The sequence below is a fragment of the Sinocyclocheilus anshuiensis genome, unplaced genomic scaffold (genome assembly GCF_001515605.1).
Source record: "Sinocyclocheilus anshuiensis isolate Anshui unplaced genomic scaffold, SAMN03320099.WGS_v1.1 scaffold476, whole genome shotgun sequence".
NCBI classification, from domain to species: domain Eukaryota; kingdom Metazoa; phylum Chordata; class Actinopteri; order Cypriniformes; family Cyprinidae; genus Sinocyclocheilus; species Sinocyclocheilus anshuiensis.
In genome coordinates this window covers 1,467,201-1,494,775 of record NW_015554139.1, presented here as the reverse complement: position 1 = coordinate 1,494,775, position 27,575 = coordinate 1,467,201, and the positions used below count along the sequence as shown (strand labels likewise).

The following is a 27,575-nucleotide window of genomic DNA, read 5'->3' as shown; positions in this document are numbered from 1 at the left end:
GAGTTATATTAAAAATTGACTTTGATCTTCCAAGCTGTTTAATGGCAGTCAGCGGGTGTTGCAGTTCATCAGTCCAAAAGAAGTGAAATAAAATGCATCTATCCATAATAAAAAGTGCCTCACACGGCTGCGGGGGGTGAACAAAGGCCTCCTTTAGTGAATTGATGCGTTTTTGTAAGAAAAATAACCATATTTAAAACGGAATAATCACTTTAGCGCTCACTGCGCTCACTGTTGTACACAGAAGCAGCTCCGGGCGGATGACGTAGGACGTCGCGCATGTGCGTGACAAACGATGTCTGAGGATTTCGATATAAGCCAAGAGGAGACTAGTTTTCCTTTGCTAAAGTAAGGAAACTTTGCTTCCTTTGCTCCTGTAAACAAATGTTGGTTTTCACGAGACTCACCGGCGCATGCGCAACGCCGACCTCATACGTCATCCGCCTGGAGCTGCTTCCGTGCACAACTGTTGGCGCAAGCTAGATTAAAGTGATTATTACGTTTTGAATATGGATATTTTTCTTACAAAAAAAACGCATCGATTCGCTACAGAAGGCCTTCGCTCACCCCCCAGAGCCGTGTGAGGCACTTTTTATTATGGATGGATGCGCTTCATTTCACTTCTTTTGGACTGATGCATGCAACACCCGCTGACTGCTATTAAACAGCTTGAAAGATCAAAGACAATTTTTAATATACAGAAACTCTGATTGGATTAATCTAAAAGAAGGAAGTCATATACGCCTAGGATGGCTTGAGGGTGAGTAAATAATGGGCTAATTTTCTTTTTTGAGTGAAGTATCCCTTAAACTTACACGACAACGGCATTTTGAGGGGCCTGAAAATGCAAACTTTTGAAAACGTTTTTCAAAGTGCAAGTTTTTGAAAACGATACCGTTATCATCTGTGTAAACTACAAAAACGTGAAATTGTGAAAACACTGACATAATGTGCATGCGTATTACATGTTCAATCTAAAGGTATATGCGCAGACATGTAGAGTTTCTTTACAAAGTGACATTGCCAACTACTGGCCTGGCATGCATAATACAGCGTTTTTCATCATTTTTGTGGATCTGTTTGAATGGGGATCATTTTGACAAAGTTGTCATCTGTACGCAAAACTTTTCAAAAAGGAAAGGAAAGACTTTTTTGTTTTTAGTACATCATTGTTCTGTAAACATACTGTACCTTTAATGGTGGACAATTTCAGACATTTTTGCAAACCCATGTGAGCAATTAGATAAAAAAAGTGATTCATTTGTGAACCTGGCATTTCTAGTTCTGATTCTAAACAACAGAAAACAAACATGACTTGATCGCTGAAATATTTTTAGAAAAAAAAAAAAAAAAAGTGTCATATGGTAATTTGCATTAGCAGACAAGGATTTATAATGTTTCACTGGGGCACAGCAATAATTTAGGGTCTAGCGAAGTCCCTGGTTCAAAGAAGCACTGTTTTATATTATAGTCTTTGAATTGCTGAATCACATTGAAATGTTGTACCTTATAGCCTTGAATATCCCCATTCTGGGCTTCCACTGGAGGAGGGTCCCATGTGACATCAAGCTGAGTAGCTGTTGAGGACTGGATAGCGACATTCTGAGATGCAGCGGTCGGCACTGATGAGGACAGAGAGAGACTATGAAACACCTAGACTGTTTGAACTGATTTATTAGACTTTATACTGACTGACAGCACTATTGCACGTTTTTATTAGACCGTGAAATCAACTATATTGACTCAGAGCATCAAGGAGGAATATTTGTACCCTTACCCGCCTCTCCCACGAACACTTCCTGTGGCGAGCTGTTGGGCCCCTCCCCTACCGCGTTATACACGCTCAGTCGGATCTCGTAGCGCTTGTGCTTATTCAGATCTGAACAATGGAGAACATGTGCACACATACACACTCTATTCAATACAGCATGAGAAAACCTTAAGTGGTGCTAAAACATAATGATCCAATGAAGTGAGATGTTGAGAGGAAAAGTCAATGACTGTGTGGAGAGAAATGGGCACAGCCAGACAAGACCGGACGTGAGAAGAGAAACAAATGAGATTGGGCTCTCATGTGAGCAAATAAACGAAGTGTGAGAAAGAGACATTATAGTTCAGCGATTGAGTTTGGCAGGATGAGGGAATGGATGAGTGGAAAGCAGTGATGGGGACTAACTAAAAAATTAGCGATAGCTAATTCATTCAGACAGTTTATTTAAAAGAACCAGTATGAAAAAGATTCTGAAAAAAAAATATATATTATTAATATGCAGAATAGTACAATAATATAAATTCATATTAAATAAGAATTTATAAAGTAATGTTAATAAATAATAAGATTTATAAATAACATTAAGAAGAACTTTACAAAATAATACATTATTAATTAAATGTTCTTGTTTATCACAATGTTTTTTTATTCAATCAGTTTTATTGGTGGTACTTACTGTAACCTGAAAATGTGATTTGTTTAATGTTTTTGAAAGAAGTTTTATTTTACCTAAATGTTCAATATTCTAGTTTGACTGTAGTTGAACTACTTAAATTATGAACAGCTTGAAGTAGCTTTCCCAACACTGGTATAAATGATGACAAAAGAAACACTGATGAGAGAGCGAATCTCAGGACTTACTGTCCAGCTCGTATTGGGTAAGTGAGGATTCGGTCAGGTTCCTCACACTGTAGGGGGCTAAAGACGGTAGGGTGGAGGGGAGAGGAGGCAGAGGATGGCAGTGAGGAAGACCAAAGGTAAAGAGGGAGAAGTATAAAGAGAAAGTAAGAGAGAGAGAGAAACAAGAGCTGGATTAGCGCATTAGCTCATGCTAGCAGAAAGGCTGGCAGCTCTACAGACTTTGAGAGAGAAACTAACAGATGAGGAGACAATTACCACAGCCCTCATACACTCTAAAGCTCTCATTACATTCATGTTAATGAGATAAGGCACTATAGAATCTGCCATTACAGGGAAACACGAAACAGAAGAGTTAGCATTTTTTTGCTGAATTAGCTTATCTCTTTATGTTCTTATACATGTAGTCCAGTAGTAACTTGGTTTCCAGGGTTAAGGGTTGTTGGCATTAGCCATCAGTCTAATAAATAAATGAATAAAACTGACCGAAAGATTAATTTATTTAACAGACATTAACAAAAAGTACCATAGTAGTATCATGTTTTTCAAGGTTCCATGGTATTGCTACATATTTTTTATTCTTTTAAGTACATGGTAGTAATACCACGGTACATGAAGCCGTGCCGAGCCGAGTCGTACCATGCAGTGGAAAAGCGCCATAATAGTCAAGTCATCATATCATACCATGACTGAACCATGAGACAAAATGTCTTTTATAAGGTTATAGTAACCACTGTAAATTTTGTAAGGGACTTGATAGACAAATAGATACTCATTTGTATGTTCTTTATTTGTGTAAGCTGAATGAAGACTCACCTGTGAGCTCGGCCCAGTTGGCTGACGGGCTATTAACTGTACGCACTGTGAAGCTGCGTAGGCGGTCGTAACGCAGTTCTCTGTAGCGTACTCGAAAACCAAGCAAAATACCATTGATCTCCTCCTCGGGGGGCGGCTGGATGGGTTTGAACAGATTATGTCATTATCTTCCGTTTGTAAACACAACGCTCAACAACAGATAAACACCCGTGTTCCCTCTCAGAGCAGCGTGATGAATCGGACCTCACCTTCCAGCGGACCAGCACAGATGTGGTGGTGTGCGGTGTCACAGAGAGGATTGTGGGAGCTTTGTCGGGTGCTAATGGAATACAAACAGACAGTTTGTTCAGTTAATGACTGCGGAGCTGCAAAGACCCTGATAAGAGTGGAATAACCAAGAATGGAAACCAGTTAATTGTGGTGTAACTGTTAGCATCGTTCTGATTAGAAGCCCGAAGGTCAAGCATGAGGTAACCCTGCAGTTTTTCTCCTTCACTGACTGTGTCCTATTTTGGCCACATTATGATTCATCTCAGGCCTCAGGAACTTGTTCCCCGACAGCATTAAAGCGTTTCGCAGTTGCCCCTACCGTCCTGTAGAGTGGTGATTGCCTCGCTCTCCTCGCTGTACTCGCTGTCCCCAATATCATTAGTGGCTTTCACTCTGAACTGGTAGGAAGTGAAAGGCTTGAGCCTGCGAATAGGAAAAAAGCTCGGTAGGACTACTGTGACGCCACCAGTTTTGTCCTCTATGACCCTCGAAGTTTAGAAAGTTCGGCACAGGCTCAATTCAGGCTTACTTGTCTATGACGTATGAAGTGGCCTCATGGTTGACCGAAGCAGAGTGGACGGTCCAGTTGCTGTCTGGCAGCTCTCTGTGCTGGACGGTGTAATATCGGATGGGCGATAGACCATCGCTGCCTGGTTCCCATGACAACAGCACACTACGGGCCTGGACCTCTTCCTGAGGCACAACGGGACGACTTGTGGGCTGAGGGCGCGCTGAGAGGGAGATCAGACAAGCAGCTGTAATCAATGACATGTAGTAAAAAGCACCCGACCTTGTAAAGAGCGATGAAGCAGTACCTCTCTTCTCTGTAGTGACCACCAGTGCCTCGGCCGCTTCTCCCCATCCCTTTCGAGTCTGCGCCGTGAGGCGGAACACATAAACACTCTCTGGTTTCAGTCCAGTTGCTGTATACTGTCGCGCACTTGGGATGAGCACATCAACGATAGCAGAGGTAATACTGGAAGAGTTTTTCCGGTAAGCAATCTGATATGCTAGATAAGAGACACACATAAACATTACAATCAGAGGATTCTGAATTTAATCATAATGTAACTGGTTTTACATGCGCTGTTCTGAGTGGGATTCGAACTAGCGTCAAATCGGCATGAGAGGTAGACACATTAACTGCAGACTGCAGCCTCTAGTACCTAAAGACTCCAGCTACAGTTCCTAGCCACGGTTGCAAGTGTGCCTCTTGAGGTGTAACAAATTAATTGAAGGCTGATTAACTGTCACACTGTGTTCATATAGTACAGTATGACAAGTAATGATAGTAAAAAACTATAAAATTAGTTTAGTGTGCACCCAACCTACCAAGGATAATGCCATTTGGCTGGGCAGGGGGTTGCCAGATCAGTCTCACTGAGGAAGTCCTGACTTCAGGGAAAAGGATTCCGACTGGCGGCCCAGGTACTGTTTAAAAAAAAAAAAAAGGTATATGTTAATGTAACTAGCACACCATAAGCAAGATTAATAACTTATGGTGATTGATCATTGTGGTTTAGACTCTCACCATCATCAAGTGTGCGCTCAAAGATGGGTGGAGAACTAGGCATGCCATCTCCTATACGGGTGAAGGCTACAACCTGGATCTCATATAGCACGTACTTCCCAAGACCAGTGAGCTGGACACTGTAAGTGGTATTTCCCTCTACTGTCCAGAAACGCAGGGCTGACTCTGCATCCTTCTCTTTGTATACCACCTGAAAGTCATTAGAGGAAAAATAGATGCTTCTCTTCACTAGTACAATGGACTCAAGAACAGTAAATCTGGTAGGAAGCCTGTTGTCAATGAACCTTATAGCCCAGAATTAGTCCATTGCGATCAGTCTCCGGCACATCACCCCAGCGGACCAGGACACTGCTGGAGGTGGTAGCAAAAGCTGAAACATTTGCAGGGCCACTTGAGGGGACTAATGTTTGGAGAAAACAAGTAAACATGCAATTAACAACCGTATGAGTGATCAGAGTTTCAAACAGGAACAGCGTGCATTTTGTCATTCATTGTACCTGTCATATGTTTATAAGATAAAGCATATGCCAATGCAGTCTGGTTACAATTCAGTACATGATGGTAAAACATGTTGCCGACTGCGCTGCCAGCTGTTAATCAAACTGTGAATGACAGAGTATTTGAAAATAACTTATTTTAAAAAAAAACTTGCATGAAATAAATAACTTTTTAATGGATTAAGCAATGGAGAGCAAATGGAGAAAAAGACCCCAGGGAATTTCACAGCTCCTTTAAAGTTTCACATGAGATCTCAATAATCTCACAAACTTAGATTTGCTAAGATACTTAAGTCTGCAATCAAAAGTCGATATGAACTCAAAAACGTCTCAACAGTTATCTGAATTATACGATTGACGTTCATTTTATAGCAATATTCTCTTACTGTGTGCCAGCAATTGTCTCATTTATATCTATTTTTATTTCTCCTAAGCAATTTTAGGACATACACATTCAGTTGAATCATAACTGCAAAATCCATTAAGACTCCTGGGCAATAAAAGAACAACCTTTGAGCAATAAACTGTTCCTGTGGGCAGCCATCATAATTAATTCAAAGGTCAGCAGTGTTGTGAAAGCATTCCAGAAGTTTTTTTACAAAGTAAAAGAGAGGGAGGAAAGAAAGCACAGCAGATTTCTCACCTGACTCTCTGGTTCTCCCGTGAACTGGTTGGCTCCACAGTCCTGGCCCGATGCCATTGAACGCCTGCACTTTGACCTCGTATTCTGTCCACTCTTCCAGGTCCTCAATGGTAAACTCCCTCTCCTGCCTGTCAGGAATGATGTGGGACAGGACCCCAGCCTTGGAGCCTAGACGTGAGTACTGCACCCTGTAGCCCACCAGCTCGGGATTGCCATTGTATTCCCACTCTGGCAGCGGCTAGAATACAGACACGCTTCAACTTAGATTAGAAAATGTAGCGTCTTAGAATATTTATCACCACACGAATGGTACTTTCCCTATTAGGAATATAAAATCACAAAAGAAACCTTTCCAATGCCCCAACAGTTTCTCCCAAAACAAAGAGATGCAAATGGAGAGGTTTGTTTAAATCTCCAATTTTTGCGTTTTCTCTCCAGAGAAAAAGACCTCAGGAATTTCACGCACGTCTCTTATAGTTTCAGAAGAGACAATGGGTCTCATTCACTAATAACTGTGTAGATTATTAATATTTACACATACAGGTGATATTTTATTTAAACATTTCTGCCTAATTCAACATGTGTATGCACAAGAATTTGTTTTTACCTTGTTCGAATGTTAATGAATTTGGAGTATTCGAAATGGGTGATCATGTACCCGAGGTTAATTATTTGCATAAAACATGCCCAAACCATCTCCTTTCTGCACAACTTTATGGCTTTTCGTGATTATCATCAAACATACAATGCTTTCTAAAGACGCAAGAGCACGCGTAGCAGGATCCTCAAGTGATGCCAAGTGTACCATCCTCAAAACCAGTTCAAACACAATAAACACCCATTTAGAATGTAGCAAGCTGTACATATGCATTTTTTGCATATGTTTGGTTTCAAGTGTTCCTACATTTTTTTGTGTGCAAATTTAGAATAAATTTTAATACGATAGTTATTGATGAGTCATGATTGTGTTCAAAATTTTCCGCATATACACGGTGAATCAATGAGACCAAATGTCTCAAAACATTATCAAAGAGATTTGATAACATACCGAAGTAACTATGACTAAAACAGTATCACTTGTGCCCACTAATTTCACCTAAGGAATTGGGAATAACAAGGAATAAGAAACATCAATATAAGTTGCTGCTTAAATAAAACATGAGACTGGGACATCCATTAAGTCTCCCGAGCTATGAACGAGGAAAACCTGAGCAATAAAATTTTCCTCTGGGTGGAAATGCAATATCAGGACTACTTAACAAAATAAAACGAACACACAATCAATTCCACATTATTTTCCTTCTTAAGCATATCGATCACATTCCAGGACACATACATACCACCCATCTGAGCCACAGGCTGGTCTCACTGGCTGTGCGGAGAGTGATGTTGGCGGGGGCGATGTCAGGAGGAGCCTGTAGGGTCTGGATCTTCCTAGATGGCTGGCTGGGTGGGCTTGTGCCTACTATATTCACCTGCCTCATTCGAAATCTATAATCGGATGGTAAATTAGGATACAGCCTACGGACAGTGTATACAAGTATATCCCAGAATTCAACAACTCAGTGAGTGGACCTGTAGTACGTGTAGGGGTTCAGGCCTTGGACCTCAAGGGATCGTGCATCAGGCTCATTGTCCAACCGATGGACCACGACCCACTCCTCGTTTTCTCCTATAACACCGATCTGAACATGCAACAAAAGATAGAGAGAAATCAATGATGGCTAATAAAAAAGGTGACAGCTTGAGGTGAATGCTCAGCGTAAATTCTGTACTACCTGAGCCTCTACCAGCCAGCGTGAGATGGATGTTTTGCCGTCATAGCCTGGTTTGAACTGCAGGGTTACTGAACGTGGGCTGATGTTGGAGATGGCAATGTTGGTAGGAGGTCCAGGCATCTCTATAGGAACAGGAGAGGTGAAACATGCAAGATGAACGGTAGAAATGGCTCAGTGGAAAAAATAAAAGACCTGGGAACAATATCATTGCCATTCCCTCCCAATACCCCCTGCTGAATAAAAAAAAAAAAAAAGTCACACTATATTGAACAATATACAAAAGACTTTTACTTTCCCCCTCATGCTTATCTATCTCACGTTCTGTGAAAAAAAAAATGCATTCAGAATCAAAGAGAGATGCACGTTGTCCTTATTTGCATGACACACATTTCCGTTCAGTTCATTTTTGCATGCAGAAGCAGACGCTTGCAAATTAGCATCATGGGGAACAAAAAGTGAGACAAGATAGGTTTGATTTAAAACAGTGTGATCCATCCAGCATACCGATGGTTCATTACAAGCATCTACAGAGGACAACGCCAAAGCATCTTTCCACGGTGTCTCGTCTCACTGTGTTTTAGTGTCTGCTTCTGTCTAAGAGATGGCTGAAGATTATGAATATTAATGCTCAAAGCTGTCATATTCAGCGTGCCTTCATTAACTTCGATATCAAGAGTAAGGTTAATAAGGCCACACAGTAGAAAGTTAACATCCATCTTTTCAGCTCTTACATTGACATCAGGGCTTAACGGTAATTATTTTTTCCTTCCTGTCCAGATTTATGATTTTTACATGTTTTTAAAAGAAGTCTCTTAAGCTCAGCTAGGCTGCATTTATTTGATTAAAACGCAGTAAAAACTGTAATATTATGAAATATTACTACAATTAAAAAAAAAAGCTGCTTTCTATTTTTATATGTTTTAAAATGTAATTTATTCCTGTGATGCAAAGCTGATTTTTCAGCAGCCATTACTCCAGTTTTCAGTGTCAAATGGTCCTTCAGAGAAAAAAAAAATCTTACTAACCCTAAACTTTTGAACAGTTGTGCAATTTAGCATAGATTTATCATTTGAAATTTTATAATTGTGAACTTCTTAATTTTTTATATTTATTTTAAATTATTACTACTTTACAAAAATAATTGCAATAATAATTAATTATACAAATTATACAGTCATTACATTATAATTGTTTTATTATTATATTTTCATATCATTGTAGTCATTATATTATTGTATTATCATTATTATATTGTATTACACAGAAAACTTCAAGACACGTTGCTGGAGAATGATGACATACAAGGCGGCATCAGTGCAATCCTGGAGTAAGAGAAATCATGAGAAGAAACTCACCTGGCGGCACACCAGAGGAAATGGTGGAGGACGACAGCTGACCTTGACCTTTGGCGGTCATACCGGCCACCTGAATGGTGTAAGTAGTGAGTGCGGTCAGACCGGTGACCCGGTACTCCTGTGTAATGTTGGGCAGGTAATGCGTGACGCGAGTGTTTGTTCTGTTGAATTCCTCCCAGGAAATGCGATACCCTGCGAGCACAAGACAGGAAGCGGTTCAGCAGACAGTCAGAAGATCAGAATAAATCGCCAAAAAGTACCTGTGAGGATGCCGTTCTTCTCTGGCGGGTCTTTCCAGCTGACTTTGAGAGAAGTGTCCAGGATTTCTGTGAAGCTCAGGTGACCTACAGGTCCTGGAGCTGAGCATACAGACACCCACATTAAGTCTTTTCAAACAGACACCTGCAGGCCTGAACAGAACATCGTCATGGGTCGAGATGGATATAGTACGCAAAAAAGGACACTCACTGTCTTCGTGTGTGCGTATGCACTGTGGAGTGCTGCGAGGGCCATCTCCCGGCGTAGTAAAGCACAGCACGCAGGTGAAGTACTCCGTGAACTTCTTCAGTCCGGTGATGTAACCTACATGAACACTGTCTTGAAAATTGGGTCTCACAGTAACCAAGGTAACATCTTCCTCGTGGCCTGGTTCCCATGCCAACAGCTGAAGTAAAAAAAAACGGACATATATGACCACTATCGCTTAGCACAAGCCAGTGTGAATCCTGCTGCTGTCTCAGCATGACATATATTGGAAGTAATGAAACCAATATTATAAAAGGAGCACTGCACGCTTGTGCTCAACCTCTAGAGGGCAGTGGATGGACGCTCACCTTGTATCCCTGGTTGATTCCATTGATGAACTGTGGGCTTGGAGCACTCCATGTGAAACGGACTGTGGTGGAGTTGACAGCATCCGCCTGGACGTTCCCTGGTGGGACCGTGGGCACTTGAAAAGAGAAGATTTGACGGAGTGAGATGGTGAGGGAAATCAAAAAGCGGACACTGATTTCTTTTTGTGAGATCTATTAGACATGATATATAAACTGTTATGTTACATAAAAAAATGGACCTAGAATGAAAAGTAGTTAGTTTAAATTGGTGATTTTGGTCTGTCACGCCTCACAGGTCTGTATCTAACCCTAATATTATACAACGTCATAATTGTGACATAATCTGTCAAAATACTGTAGCAAATATTACATTTGATATTAAATGTTTAATAATTTTCATATGAAATTATTAACTACATTTAATGACCAAAAATGTATATTCAGCTGTGAACCACATATTGTGCACAACCCTGTAGCTGCATGATTTTTCCGCATTACAAAAAAATGTAATATTCCTTAAAATTGTGACACACAGGAAGTGACATCATTTGGGCCCTTTCTTCAGCATGGCGAGAAGTAAATAATCTCTTTTTTTCAGTTTTTACACAAACTGTAAACACATGTCAATGGCATTTGTCAAGCTTAACTATTCAATCCTGTTACCCAAGTTATTGTAAAAAAAAAAAATAATAATTAAACAAATAATTGTCTTTATTAAAAAAAAAACTATTAAACAGTATAAAACCGATATTCAATTTGATATTCAATCTGTTGAAATTATATTTATATTAATTATTAACTTATTTTAATGACCAATAACAATTATTTTGCTTTGACCTGCGTGTTGTGCGCAACCCTGTAACTATGTGATTTTTCCCTATTATAAAAAACGTAAACCCATTCTTCAATGTAATGACAAGTAAAGTAAGTCTTCTCATTCAATTTTCTCACTTTTTACACAAATTGTAGTGTTGATGGCATTTGTTAAGCTTAACTATTCAATCTTGTTACTGTAAGAAAAAAAATATTAAATTATAAAAACATTAAATTAAACTTTAAATCTGTTAATATAAAATACTCTCAAGATCCTCACCGCCTTGCAGAGTCCATTCAGTGACTTTGGGGCTGTAGACGCCCTGGCCCGCCCCGTTATAAGCAGCCACCTCAATCTCATAGTTGGTCCAAATGATAAGGTCCTCCAGGAGAAGATTTGTTTGGTCTGGGTTAGTGATGTTCTTCATCTGACAGTCCACCGGTAATCCAGACAGACAGTACCTGAGCGGTATGGCAGGAACAGTATGAGACACTGGAAAAGCATCAGCCCCGTGACATTTGAGACTCAAAAATAGGAGTTCTCACTGAGAGGACACTATTGGCTCCAGTGGGATGTGAAGCAGGCGAGGGCCGGTCTACTCTAAAAGATGAAGTGCTGCTGAGAGCAGCTTGATTGTGTAAAGGACAGTCCCAGAGATCTCTCACCTGATGATATAGCCTTGAAGTGGCCCGTTTTGGTGGCTCTCAGGGGGAGGCTGCCACTGGATCATGATGGACTGGTTGGTTCTGCCACTGGCTATCACTGTTTGAGGAGGGGCGCTGGGGGGCTCCTCGGGTAATGATACTCTAAAAACAGGGAATTGGGAGAAAGAGCAAAAGAGATTAAACGAGAAAATGGAATGGCCATGTGACGCAGGTTTGAGTCTGTTCACTTTCTCTCTATCCAATAATTTCCCTGTTTAGTGTACCATCTAATACAGAGGCAAAAATCCAAAATGTGTCATTTAAAAGAAAGACAGAGAGAGGAATTTCTGAAAAATTAATATTACATAAGTTGATGTCTAGATGTCTCAAAGCACACTAAAAATGTGGAAATAAAAAAAAAAAATGTTTTTCCAATTTTAACCTGGAAACCTTGGACTTTCTTCTTTCAGACGAATCCAATCGGAATTATATTAAAAATGTCCTGCCTCTTCAAGCTTTATAATGGCAGTGGATGGGTGTTATTTTTCAATAGTCCAAAAGACCTCAAATAAAGCGCATCCATCCATAATAAAAAGTGTCCCACATGGTTCCGGGGGGTGAATAAAGGCCTTCTGAAGCGAATCGATGCGTTTGTGTAAGAAAAATATCCATAATTAAAACTTTATAAACAGTAATCTCTAGCTTCTGCTAACAATACAATAGAACGCCGTTCCGGCGGATGACGTAGGTGTAGCGTAAGGTTTGGTGAGAATATGATAGTTCGTTCAATACTTTGTTTTGTACTTCTAATTCGTGACCAGTGTTTTGTTTTGCCCTCTCCACTGCGCTTCCGCATTCGTCACTTCTCACCAGCCCTTATGCTACGTCCTATGTCATCCACCATAACGGTGTTATTGTGAATGTGCGTACAACAGTTAGTGGAAGCTATAGATTACTGTTTATAAAATTTTAAATATGAATTTTTTTCTTACAAAAACGCATAGATTTGCTGCAGGAGGCCTTTATTCACCCCGTGTGAGACACTTTTAATGATGGATGGATGCACTTTATTGGACTTCTTTTGGACTATTGAAAAATAACACCCATTCACTGCCATTATAAAGCTTGGAAGAGCTATGACATTTTTAAATATAACTCCGATTGGATTCGTCTGAAAGAATAAAGTCATATACACCTAGGATGGCTTAAGGTTGAGTAAACCATGGGGTAATTTTCATTTTTGGGTGAACTATCCCTTTAAGAACCTTGATGCTCCATCTCGGAAGCCTGCATTTTGAGCAGGGGCCCTCGAGATACGTGCCTCCTCTCAGCGTGGAGATGATCAAAGACGCCACAGCCAAAACTGGCTAAAGCCACAGAGTCAAAAAAATCCAGCAAGATTCTTCTTAAATCTATTTATCTTGACATCTTGATATCTCCTGCGTGAGAGCTGCAGTCCTGTGGCTGAGATAAAGCGCAGTGTTTTAGGATCAAAGAAATAGGCGCGGATCCTTGAGCGGCGCAGTGCTGTTATGTCAGCCTCACCTCTGCGGGTTCCTCGTCTGAACGTGCTGAGAGAAGAATGTCTTCTGATCTGTGCGCATGCAAGTTGCAAAATGAGTGGAAGTTGTTAGCTGAGAGAATAGATCTGGTTTGAGATGAGCTCAGAGTCTGTGGGAATAAACTATTTTGCATCAATGCCTAAGTTTGGGGTGCGTTTGTCAGAATCAAGGAGCTTTATAATACCTGTTAGCACTCCCATTCATCACAATGGCAGCTGTTCGCTCAGAAAGTACATGATTTTTAAATCTGTCATCTTGGTTCAAGGGAAATCGGTTTAAATCAACGCAATAACTTACCCATAATAGATAAAAGATGCTCATTTGTTGCCAACTACTGGTTTCATTTGTTCAGATTTGTTCACTGAAGACTTTTGTTGAACTGATTCAAACGACTTAACTTTCTGAAGGATCATGTGACACTGAAGACTGGAGTAATGATGCTCAAAATTCACAAGAATAAATGACCTTTTAAAACAGAAAACACTTACTTGAAATTGTAATAATATTTCACAGTTTTTACTGTATTTTTGATCAAATAAATGCAGTTTTGTTGAGCATAAGAGGCTGCCTGCAGAGTGAGTAGTTGCTAAGCAGTTAAACCTTGCACTGGTTTTGCATATGCTAATTGACATGATAAATTAGGTGTCGAATGATGAAACCTCCACGAAGAGTTCGCTTCCACACCACTTCGACCACTATTAAGTGTGTTGGAGAACAATGTGGCATTCTTATAATAGTGTTTTGTTCATTTTCGCCCTCAGGGATGTTAGCTCTTGACGGGGCATTGCATCAGCAAGACATATTTTTTCCCTAATATTTTCCCGGTTTGTTTCTTTTAAGTCCGTCGAGGACTTCGGTATCCTGGGCGGCAGATTATGGATTTGCCACAGCTGTGCATGCGCAGGATGTTGCAGACGGGCAAAGAATGTTTACTTTCTACATGCTTTCAGATCTCATCCTCGATCATTGATTCGAGCTTGACTTTTCCATTTTCAATCAGCCTCCCTCCCGCTGTAAGGCAGCAAAACACGCAACACTCTCCAGCTGATCCGAAGAAACTCCAAATGTGACTGTTCTATCAGATTACAAGAATCAAATATCTGTGAACGGCTGCTTCCTTCATAGCAGGATCCCTTAAGACACAAGCAGATATGAATATTAATGAGAAAACATATTCATGCAGAAATGTTGTTTGGCGTTTTCTCGGTTTTTGGGGCATCTTTGAGTCAGGATATCTCAGACGTCACAGGTGTTCTCCTGGGATCTGAGCACATTTGAAGGCGGGAGTAACTTGGCGCTCTTTGTAATGCTGTAGTAGACAGAGTGGAAAGCAGTTGTACAAAAGCTGCTAAAAATTCCTAACAACACTGCGGGCTGCAGGGTCCGATTCAGCTGAATAATGCACTACCTCCCTCCTCACGGGGGCTGTAGGTCTGTGAGAAGAAAGTCTTCCCACTTTTGCCGGGCTTTTGTGGCTATTCTTCCACGCCTAGGTGCGATTCTCACAGACACGTCTGAGCTAGTCCTCGGGACCCCCCAGGAAACCCTGTTCACTGAGCGTCTGATGGAAAGCATGGACTGAAATCACTAGCTCCAATCTGATTGGCTGGGATTATTCACTTCTGGAAGTACAAGCACAGCGGTTTTCTTAGCAGTCTGTCTGTGCAATGAGGAAAACCACTAGATTCGCCAAAGTTTGCCAGTTGGTAGTCTCAGCCTCAGATGTCACGCCCACGGACTGTTGGCTGAATGTTTGATGCATATGGTACACAAAATTGGAAGAACTTCAGGAGTTTCAAAATCATTTTCTGATTGGTTGAATTCTACAGGATTTCCGGGAGACGTGTGTGGCACGTTCTTTAACGTTCCGCCTGGAAAAAAAGGTGTCACCGTGATGCCAAATCCCCTCATGTTAGAAGAAAGCTGTCATGTTTACAGCTGTGACAATGAACGCTTATCAGGATCAACCGAACGCTGGATTTTCAAAAGTATGTGAAATATTTCCATGCCCCTAAACATGACACGGCACAAAACGAAACGTATGGCCTTTTGGGCGGTTCTTTAAAGTTGCCATGGTTCCCAGAACTTCTGCCATCAGTCTGAAGGTCTGGCAACGCAAGACTAGCCCGTTGGTGGTATCAAATTTATTTTCGATTCTGATCAGAAACGTATAAGAACATTTTCAGTCTTTTCCAAACTATTCATGAAGACTGAATGAGTGCCATGAGTGGCACTATTCGATTTAAAAAAAAAAAAATTATTGTCTGCATCTTTCGCACAGACTACAGCCCAAAGAATAAAGTTTAGAATAAAATAAACATTAATTGAAATAAAATAAGATATATAAAAACTTAAACCTATTTTTTTTTTCAACTAGGCAACATTTCTCGTTTTCATTTAGTTTAACCTGATGTACTAAAAATAACTAAAACTAAATAAAAAATTAATAAAAATAGACATTTAAAAAAAAAAAAAAAAAAAGACAAAAACACAAAATTACTAAAACTTTAACTAAAATTACAACGAAAATGGAAAATATAAAAATAAAAACCAATTAAAACAATTTATTAAAACTACAATAGTATCTCACTGATACTAAAATAACACTGGCTTGCACATGCGCCTTGAATGTTTTTGCGCTACTTAGGATGTCCACAAGGTTGCGGCACTTTTGCCATACTTTTGTCAAAACAATAACAAAAACAACAACAAAATCGAACTCCTGGAGGCATGACAAAAAAAGACGCACACAAGTGCTTGTGTGAAGGGGTTAAGAGATACACGATTAATTAACTATAGTTACACAAATAATTAACTATAGTTATTAACTAAAGAGTACAGACATTTTTATCGGTCATGACATCTGGAGAAAAATTTCGCAGGAACTGGACAAACATGAAACTTGAACGTTTGCATGTGTTGAAAATTTCTGTTCATGCACAGTATCAAATTGAGTTTAAACTTTAAAAGCCTAAGCGTTCGTCTGTATGCCTACGCACCATTATTTACATTATATACATTTCACACACACACACACACACATATATATATATATATATATATATATATATTAGTGCTGTCAAATGATTAATCGCATCCAAAAAAAAGTTTTTGTTTACATGTATGCTGTTTATATTTATTATGTATATATAAATACACACACATGCATGTTTATATTTCAGAAAAATATGTTGTTTATATATTAAATATATTTATTTATAATATACATTTTATGAATATAAACATAAACATGTAAATACATGTAAATATTTTCAAAATATATACTGTATGTGTGTGTATTTATATATATATTACGCAAACAAAAACTTTTATTTTGTATGTGATTAATCGTTTGATAGCACTAATATATATATATATATATATACACATCTTTCCTCATCAGCAAATTATATTTCATAGAAATTTGACTCTAAATGGCATGTAATAAAGTGAACTGTGATTGGTAGCTTTCCATGTCAGTCAGATGGTCTCTTTCTGTCAAAGTGGGCAGTACTTGACCTGAAAAAGCTGTGATGAAGACCAGACTTCATGCTATAGTCAAAAAATTGGCTACGTGAACATTTTCTTCCTTGAAAGTATTTAGGCCTTTAAGAAACTGATCATTTTGTTAACAGTGAATCTCACAGTTTGACGTCCTTCAGGCTTAGCTGTGAGGATAGAAAAGGGAGCAACGCTCTCATGAAAAAGCACATCAATAGCACGATTTTCTGTTTCTATTTGGTGTGCTATTTTATGCAGAAATGTACTTTTGGCATGCATGTGATACACACGTGTTAATTGTGCATATATGCAGTTTTTGCGTGCATATGATATGCAGTTTGGCATACATATAATACGCACTTACCCCACACCCCTAAACATAACCACTGTGTATCATATGCACGCCAAAGTCAATTTCTGTGTATAAATTGTACGCTAAATAGAAACAGAAAAACATGATATTGAAACACACTTTCATGAGATCGGGTTAAAAAGGTGATCCAAAGTTTCTCGCTTTTTGAGTCCCACACTCACCGCACCGTCTCCCTGCTGAACTGGCCCTTCCCCACGTCGTTGACGGCACACAGGTGGAACTGGTAAGAACGTGCCGGGATGAGGCCCCCTACGATCACGCTGGAGGCTTCTGGCTCGATGTTGGCCAAGAGCACAGTCCAAGGTGCGTCTGTCACGAACAGAGACATTGAGAATGGACTCCAGATCTGAATGATGAGTAAAGAATGACAGAAAATACAGCAGGCCAGAAAACTCACTGTTCTCTGACACCTCCAGGATGTAACGGATGAGCGGGCTGTTCCCGTCAAAGGCCTGGGCCCAGGTCAGGTTGATGGTTCGTCTCTCTGAGCTGCTGAGGGTGGCGATGAGGTTCTCTGGAGCATGAGGCAACTGCCTACAGTGAGAGAAAGAGCCAGAGGAAAGTCATAAAAAGTGAGAATTAATAATTCACACATTTTAGAACAGTTTACAAATCCGTGTATCATTCGATCATTCGTTTTTTGATTTAATATTGAAAGTAGAAAAATGAGAAAACGGCTCCTTTTTCGTTTTTTCGTTTTTCTCCAAAAAACGAGAAACGAGAATTCAGCTTAAATTTTCGTTTTTTGTTCATGGGTGGAAAAATGAATAAACGCCCCTTTCTGCTCATTGGTCAGCCGAAGATCAAACCGTGCCATCATCAGTTCTTCTGCAGTATCACGCAGAAAAATAATAGTCCTCCACTGCTGCAGCTGTATGGATTCTTAACGCATTTATTGCAACTACATTTAATCTTTCTAGACTCTGCCCCGGTACGAGTTGTGTCGAGCTATTCATTAGTCTGTTTGTTTGATGAAAAATTTGAAATTGATAAAATGGGTTATTAATCCGTACAACTGCAGCAGTGGAGGACTATTATTCTGCTGCGTGATACTGCAGAAGAACTGATGAAGGCACGGTTTGATCTTCGGCTGACCAATCAGCAGAAAGGGGCGTTTAATTCCCGCCCACATGTAGAAATCGAATATTCAAGCTGTTTATTCATTTTTCCACCCATGAACGAAAAACACGTAAATTTAAGCTGAATTCTCGGTTTTTGTTTTTTGGAAAAAAACAAAAAAACAAAAAAGGAGCCGTTTTCTCATTTTTCTATTTTCAATATTAAATCAAAAAACGAATGATCGAATGATACACGGATTTTTACACTGCATTTCAATTCAATTTTAAATATACACTACCCTTCATAAATCGGTTAGATTTTTTAATGTCTTTGAAAGAAGTCTATTATGCTCACTAAGACTGCATTAATTTGAACAAAATACAGTAAAAACAGTAATATTGTGAAATATTATTACAAATTAAAATAACTTTTCTATTTAAATATATATTTAAAATGTAATTTATTCCTGTGACGCAAAGCTGAATTTTCAGCATCATTGCTCCAGTCTTAAGTGTCACATGATCCTTCAGAAATCATTCTAATATACTGATTTGTTGCTCAAGAAACATTTATTATTATCGATGTTGAAAACAGCTGTGCTGCTTAATACTTTGTTTTCAGTATTCTTTGATGAACAGAAAGTTCAAAAGATCATAATGTATTTGAAAAAGAACTCTTTGTAACATTATAAATGTCTTTACTGCCACTTTTGACCAATTGAATGCATCTTAATAAAAGTATTAATTTCTTAAAACAAACAAAAAAAACTTACTGACCCCAAACTTTTGAATGGTAGTGTACACATATTTATACAATACAATTACATATATTTATAAAATAAACTGTTATTCTTTGATATTTATTTTTATGCTATTTGCTAAGCTGCAAACAATTTGGCAATACAGATGTACAATTGTTTGTCATGTCAATAAAGCAAACAAAATGATGCTGAGAGAGAGATAAACAGAGTTTTTATAATAAATATTGACTCTCTTGTTTATATAAATGTTGCCTCAACTGCTTTGCCAACTCACCATTATTTATGACGCAGATAAAATACAATGCACTTCTCTACTTGAAGAAACATTGATAAAAAGAGAGAGAGAGAGTGAGAAAAGGGAAAGCAGTGTTTGGATGTTTGTTTACTATTCATTGTGCAATCTCAACAACCTATTGTCTCAATTCTTTAAATCCCAATAGAAAAACAAAGCTCACAGATACAATCCAAAACACCAAAACGATGTCCAAGAGGAAGTGAAAACCAGTGCCAGAATGTAAATCTAAAAGGCGAAAGGACACAGTGGGTAATTAGCTGGGCAATAGCATCTCTGATATGTACCTGACTCTCAGGTGAGCGCTGTGAGAATCATTGCCTCCCACAGAGGTAACTCTACAGGTGTAGGTCCCAATGTCCCCTGACCAGGTCTGAGATATATGTAGGGTGCCATTGGAGTCGAGACGCAAGCGAGGGCTCGATTTCATGTCAATAACCACTCCTCCTTTCTCCCAGATGTGCCTGTGAATAACAGGGGCCTATTTACATATTCTTCTTCACAGCAACAATACATGGCAAAGCTGTTTAATTACTGAATAAACACACACGCATATACACAACAGAAAATTGTCCTGCACACATATATGCACTCATACATACACATCAACACTTCTTAATTGCAGCCACATCGTTTCCCCATTTAATCTCGCCTGTCTTGCGTTTAATTAAAGTCTCCATCTAAGTTATTGCTTTGTTTACATATTCATCCGTTTTCCCTGATCAAATGAATAACAGCAGCCCAGCAGGTGACAGTTAAATCAAGTCTTATGAGACTCAATGTAATAAACACACAGGACATGAATGGATGGAACAAGCTAGCATTGATCGAAGATGGAGCGAGATAAAGCAGGGTGTGACAGAAAGAGAGAGAGCTAGAGAGAGAAAGACAATAGACATTTAGACAGAGTCGACAACAAAGACATGGGGAGGAGGGTGGAGGTTGTACCTGACTGTGACACTTGGGTCATGGGTCACCCCGCAGGTCATGGCTGCGTTTGTGCCCTTGATCACGCTCTGGTCCTGAGGTGGATTAGTGATCCGCGTTCGAGCTGCACACACAAATCACAGTGTAGTATCGTAATCGATGGCATTGATTTACCCTTCCAGTTTCTGTTAGACATGTAACAGCCTTCCCTTGTGAAAAAGAAGCACACTGTTTTTAAAAAGAGTACTTATTATGGGAATAATATATTCTAAAAGAACATAATTAAGTGTGAACTGAATGTAATGCTTTTGGACAATTAATTGCATGTTATTTGCAATTAAATGAAAATGTACTATGGTTTGAATTTATATGAAACGCAATTAGCTGAACTTTAGAGTGCTTTTTGACCCACTTAAGTAAGCCATAAAATACATCATATAAAAATACATACTTCATATAAAATGTAATTATTACTTCTATTGTCTTTGAAATATGTTTAAACTGTACCGCCGAATGCACTGATAACCATTTATGCTAGACTAAACTTGTGTGTCATATATTTAAATATATTCGTAATTATACTTTTGTAACAATGAAGCTGAAATTTAGTACATTCAAAATACATTAAATGTAGTATTGAATAACACACTAAGGTTAAAATTATAATCGAGTAATTTACATGTGCTTTAGTATGTTAGTATATAACACATCAAAATAAGTGAAGATTGTTAAAACAAAAATGTTTTAAATGAACTTTGAAGTAAAACGTTTCATGACATTATTACACTTTAAAGGAAACACAGTCATGAAAGTGTTCTCTCTTATGTATTTTGATACTATTTTGGGGCATAAAGTAAAAAAAATGCCTCATTAAATGCCTCTATTAAATATGTAAAAAGAAAACCTTTTTAAGAAATTCTGCATAATCTTTTAAAACATTTTCCTAGACAAAAAAAGAACAAAATATCTATATTGCGTATAAATATTTGAAAACAAAAATGTCTGCCAAATTAAAGTCAAGCAGTGCAACCAAAATTATGTGGTGGAACAAAACAAAACAAAACAAAAAACAAAACAAAAGACAAAACAAAACAAAAGACAAACCAAAACATAAAATGTGACATTGTTTGTAGAGTGACCCTCATGACTGTGTGTCAAAGTCTCTTTAAATATCAGATAATTTGACAAATGTTTTATAACAAATCAGGGTTTGTTCAAGTTGTAAAATGTCATTTGGTGTTACTCGCCTTTTTATGATTAGGATGTGTACTGTATATATTCACATGTATTTAAGATGCATGAAAAATGTTATTACTTTTTACTTAATGGTTAACGCATATTTTTAGACATTATTAAAGATAAATGTTGCTTTCAGATTATTTTATACAATTTCAAAAAAAGTCCTACACTCCTTATGTATTAAACTAGATTTTTCCTTTCCTTTTCTTTTCTTTTCCTCTCATTGTGGACACTCTTATACTGTTTATCACTGACTTCTGCTAGCAGCAACTAACTGGGTCATGTTAACGAGACAAACCTTGACTCCTTGATTAGGACACAGTGTAGATGTAAGAAAGCGAACAGTGGGTCACTTCTCATGGCGGCCAGACAGACAGACCCTTATGAAATGGGTGGTCAGAAACTGCGATAGAAATCACACGCTATATGACCACACTATATGAGACTCGCCATGCACTCACCCCACACCACCAGATCGGCCGAGGCTTCATCAATGCCACGGGAGTTACTGGCCATGCAGGTGTAGGATCCAGCATCAGACAGGTGAGAGGGGCTGATCAGAAGACTGCCAGACTCCAGCAAAGTGAAACGCGGCAACTGTACGGAGCCGCTTGCCAGAACCCGATCAGCTGTGCAAAGACGGAGAGATGGCAAAACACAAGGGAGAGAGAGCGAGAAATGAAAAAGAAGAACAAACAGACAAGACGGTCCCCAGCTCATCAGAAGACTGTTGATTGGATACTTAATTTAGCTGACATCCCTAAGCTTGCAAAGATACATTAATGTTCGTAAGTCCACGAGACACTGATGAATATCTTTCTTTGAGAGAGATGACTGATTGGAGACTGACCTTTCTGCCATGTGATTGCGGGCCGCGGGGCCCCTGAGGTCTCACAGTGTAAAATGATGGACATGCCATCAATCACAGCGCTGTCAGAAGGGCCGGCCGTGATGTTTGGGGCGATACCTGTGGCAGAGAGAGAGGCTGCTGAGACACATATGCACATACTCAACACGCATGCACACACACACACACACACACACACACACACACACACACAACACAGTAGAGACTTTCCATTGACTTCTATCATTGTTATACTGAGCTAATTATATTTTCTAAACCCGCTTCTATCTCTAAACGTCACAGAAACTCTTTTGTATTTTTAGAGTTTCCTTAACACATTTAGTATGCTTATTAAGCCATTTTCATTGAGGGAACTGTTGGATGATCCATTAATGATGGGGATTTCTGGATCTATTATCCTTGTAGACAGATATTAAATTGGAACGGAATGATCTGGAATCACATTCTGGCACCGATTCAATCCAATTCACCATATATGCTATAGTCCAGGTTTAGCTTCACCCTGGACAAAAAAAATAATGTCTCTATTTAAAAAGTGTAATCACTCAAAAAAATAACTTTTAAAGTACATTACATTAAGCATTACGCTTCCCTCTAGTCAGGGGTGCTATGTTTTTCTCTCACCATGTCACTCTGAGGGCCACTCTCTGCTCCAGTGAAATAACAAAATATAAAACATACAAATATGCCCCATTTCTGAGAAACAGCCACTGATATGCAGCAGCAGTTTTGCTTGCTTTATTAAAAGCTGTAAACACGGATGTGATATGTGTGTATTTTTCTTGGAATTTATTTTTGTTTGTTTTCCAGCAATATACTGTACACTACTGTTCAAAAGTTTGGAGACAGTAACATTTTTGTTTGTTTGTTTTTTGAAAGAGATTCATACTTTTATTCAGTAAGGATGCATTCAATTGATCAAAAGTGATAGTAAATACATTTATAATGCTACAAAAGATTTCGATTTTAAATAAATGCTGTTCTTTTGAACTTTCCATTCATCAAAGAATTCTGGAAAAAAAATGTATCACGGTTTCCACAAAAATATTAAGAAGCAGAACTGTTTCAACACTGATAATAAGAAATGATAAGACGACTGGAGTAATGATGCTAAAAATTCAGAATTGCATCACAGGAATTAATTACATTTTAAAAATTATTCACATAGAAAATAGTTATTTTAAATTGTAATAATATTTCACAATATTACATTTTTTTTCTGTATTTTTGATCAAATATGCAGCCTTAATGAGCATAAAAGACTTCTTTCAAAATAAAACAAATATTTTAAAAGAATTAAAAATCTTACTGACTACAAAATGTAACGTCTGGACCAATCAAACACACAATTTTTCATTTGATTTAACAAATCAGTTATTCATTAGATTAACAAATCGTCACAGTCCCCTCACCCAATAAACTGGATGCCAGGATGTCTGCAACGACACCAGGCCCCCCCTGGTTACCATGGCAGGAAATTAACGTTCTTAGAATTGACAGACAGTTGACCCTGAGAGGTCAAGTAAATATCTACAGCGGATCTAAATATTTATAATTAATTATAACTAGTTATGATTAATTATTCATATTTCCCCATGAGCTGATTTGCAACAAAATTTTGAACAGCATTATATATGTACACACACACACATTTGGCTATCTAACAGGGGACATACCATATACTTCTATTTGTTTTATATTCATGGAATAAGAAATATTTATCTATTACTTTATTCATAAATATCGTTGTCAGGTTTTGTCAGACTTATCTCACATCTAGAGGAAAATTGTAATGCACACACACACACACACACACACACACACACACACACTCCCCAGAGGATCTAAATGTGAAAATATAAGAGCCACTGGTCGCTAACTTGACTAAATTATCAAAGATGTCTTTATCAAGCTGTCTAATATGCATTAAATAAATGGTGGACATAATAAAGACCTGTCCAGTGCAGACAAAACAACCATTATTCTTTCTATCTCTCACTCTTAAACTTGGAATAATCACTCTTCTTAATCTTTCCTTCTTTCTTAAAGTAAAAGCAGCTGATAAGTCACAGGCTTTATAAAATGACACATCTGACAGGAGATAAGGAAGAAGATGAATGTAGGAGAGAAGTGTAATAAATGAAGACAGCGCTATTGACAGGCCCAGATGGTGCTTTGACGTACTGGTGACAGCAAGGTACGTGTTCGTCTGGATCTCTCCTGCTAAGTTGCGAGCGAAGCATTGGAACATTCCAGTGTCGTCCGGGAGCAGCCCATTTATCTGCAGACTGCCGCCCACCAGGACTCTGTAACGAGGTGTCTTCACGGGGCTTATGGGTACAGCATCCTTATACCACACTATATCTGGCTGAGGAACACCTGCAGGGGCATAGCAAGAGGTGTGTTATCTAACACATCCACACACACTGTCTCTCACTGTCTCTCTCTCTCTCTCCCTCTCTCTCTCACACACACACACACACACACACACACACACACGGCAGAGGCGCACAAACTCACCACGAGCTTGGCATACGATGTCTACCACCTTCTCCATCTCAGCAGTAATGTGTCTGTCGGGCTCCTTCACAAACTGGGGATGTTCTGGGGAAGTTCAGTTGAGTCAGTCGTGAGAGTAGTCTTGACCAGACTGAACTAAAACACTCAATATCACTGAGATATTGAGAATGCACAGGGCCTTCAGAAAGTATTCACCTTCTCTGTTGCACTTAATTATTGTTGCAGAATAAAATAAATCATGCAGGGTTTTTCATATTTTAACATGGCTGTCAAAAAATCATTATAACATTCACTTCTTTTTTTAACAACGTACTGTATGTACAGTGGAGTGTTTAATTATCTGATATATGACAGATCACACTAGATGCATTAATAATGTGCAGAAGCGTCATGCCCATTCAAACTGAGAAGGCACTTTTGCACATTTGCACCTTTAATAATTAAGCTTTAAATGAATATTGTGGATAAAAGCAAAGCAAAAAAAGCAAAGCAAATGTTTTATAAAACATGAATAAAAGCAATAAATCAATAAAAAATAAAACAATAAAAAAATAAATAAAATGTACACTTTAAAATATATTTAAACAGAGCAAAGTTTTTACAAATTAATTTGTCATCACAGGGCCCCCAAAGTGTTTTACATATTACATATTCATTTAAATATCAGCCATATGTGAAAATGTCTTTTGCTTGGGAGATTTTGCTCAACTGGTAAAAAATTTTGGGTCAGTAAGTTATTGATTTGTTTGTTTGTTTTATTAAGTTTCACTCAGAAAGGATACAGTAAAAAAAAGTGTCAGTAGAGACATTTATAATGTTACAAAAATTATATATTTCAAATAAAAGCTATAAAAAGTATCCTGGATTCTACAAAAATATTAAGCAGCACAACTGTTTTTAACATTGATAATAATAAGAAATGTTTCTCGAGAAGCAAATCAGCATAGAATGATTTCTGAAGGATCATGTGACACTGAAATGTGTAATGAGTAATGATGCTGAAAATTCAGCTTTGCATCACAGGAATAAATTACATTTTAAAATATATTCAAATAGAAAGCAATTATTACAATTTCACAATATTTTTTTGTTTTTACTGTATTTTTTATTAAATACATTCAGCCTTGGTAAGCATAAGAGACTTCTTTCAAAAACATGAAAACATCTTACCAACCCCAAACTGCTGAATGGTTGTGAATGGTACTTTAGGATTTGAACACAGGTTCCCATTGGATATTAAACAAAAACCTTTCTTAAAAACAGTGCAACAAACAGCAATAGAGATCAGCCCTACCCAGAGGAAAAAATTATTGCTCAGTGGTTGCTTTTCCTAAGCTCAGGAGACTTAGATGAGATTCTCATATATCATATTTCATTTTAGTATCAACAGCATTTCAGATGTTTCTCCTAAAATTCCTTACGAGAAATAGAAGTAGACACAAATGAGACTTGAAAAATATTTGAGAAAAAAAAAAGAGTCAAAACTGAGAATGTGGTGGAAGAAACACAGACTATCTCTTTATTGTCTTGCTGCAATCTCTATCAAGACTCCATTATAGGAATGTTTTATTTCTCAGAGTTTGCTCTTTCTAAACTCAGGAGACTTAGTTGTGATTCCCTTTCAGTCGGTCACTCCCGACGTCACGTCGGATGACCGACGAATTGGGATCTCGCTTAGAGAGACCAATCTACTTTGAGTGTAAACTAAACGAGCCAATGCACATTGGCATGCGATTATTGCATCCAGCTGCCACTGATCACAGCGTGAGTATAAGCAGGCAGCAGATGCAGCGCATATTCAGGCTTTTTCGCTTCGGAGCCGAGCGATCACATCGTTCTGCTCCTGACTACTCTACTGAGAGAAGAAGACTGAACGAGTTCAGCGCGCTCTTTGAGAGCTCTTCGTGTTGGCGGTACGACGCTTCAGCGGTGGTGGTTTCCCGTGTCGAGTGGGTTGCACACATCAGGCTGCACTACCACCTGTTTGTGTTGCAGGTGGCCATCTCCCCTGTGCGCCTCAGCACGCTAAAAGAGCTATTTCCCTAAAAGTGCAATTATGGGTGCGTCTTTTTAAAGACGACGTTGCATGGCAAACTTGACGTTACGTCTTTGTAAAGACGATGTGGGTCTTGCTATAGACAACGTATCACCCGGGCATTTCAGGATGCGTTCGTTACCTGGCGCTGGGTGATGGTCACGTTCGCTGCCTCACGTGACTGGGCATCTAGCACGTTGAGGTGGCGTTTGTGGATGAGTCATGTTCTCATTGCGGGAAGATGTTCATCTCGGAGTCGCGGGCCAAGCTCCGTTTCCTCAAAGGGGCGGAGTTCCGTTGCCTCTGCCTCGATCTAGTTCTCGTCATGGCGGCAGTCAGGCGGGGGCTACTTCAAGCAGTAGCACAGGCGGTCTGAGGGTAATCTGATGGCAAACCCTCCAGGGAACCAACCCTCGGGGGACCATCGCTCCTCTTGCACTCCGCACCCAGTTGAGCTGCCAATGGAAAGTGCTGGGCCCTCTACAAGAAGTGTACCAGCCATATCCTTTGGCACTCCTCATAACGACCAGATGTTGATTGCTGCATTGGAGGGTGAGCCAGAGCTTTCTGGAGAGGAAGATTCGGCTGCGCTGCTCTCCTCCGGGACCATAGCAATGCCTGAATCGGAT

At 38.9% G+C, this 27,575-nt stretch overlaps 1 pseudogene; it reads right to left on the bottom strand.

Moving 5' to 3' along the window:
* The window catches only part of LOC107670438 (protein sidekick-2-like), a 143,277-nt pseudogene that overhangs the window by 25,239 nt on the left and 90,463 nt on the right, over positions 1-27,575 (bottom strand).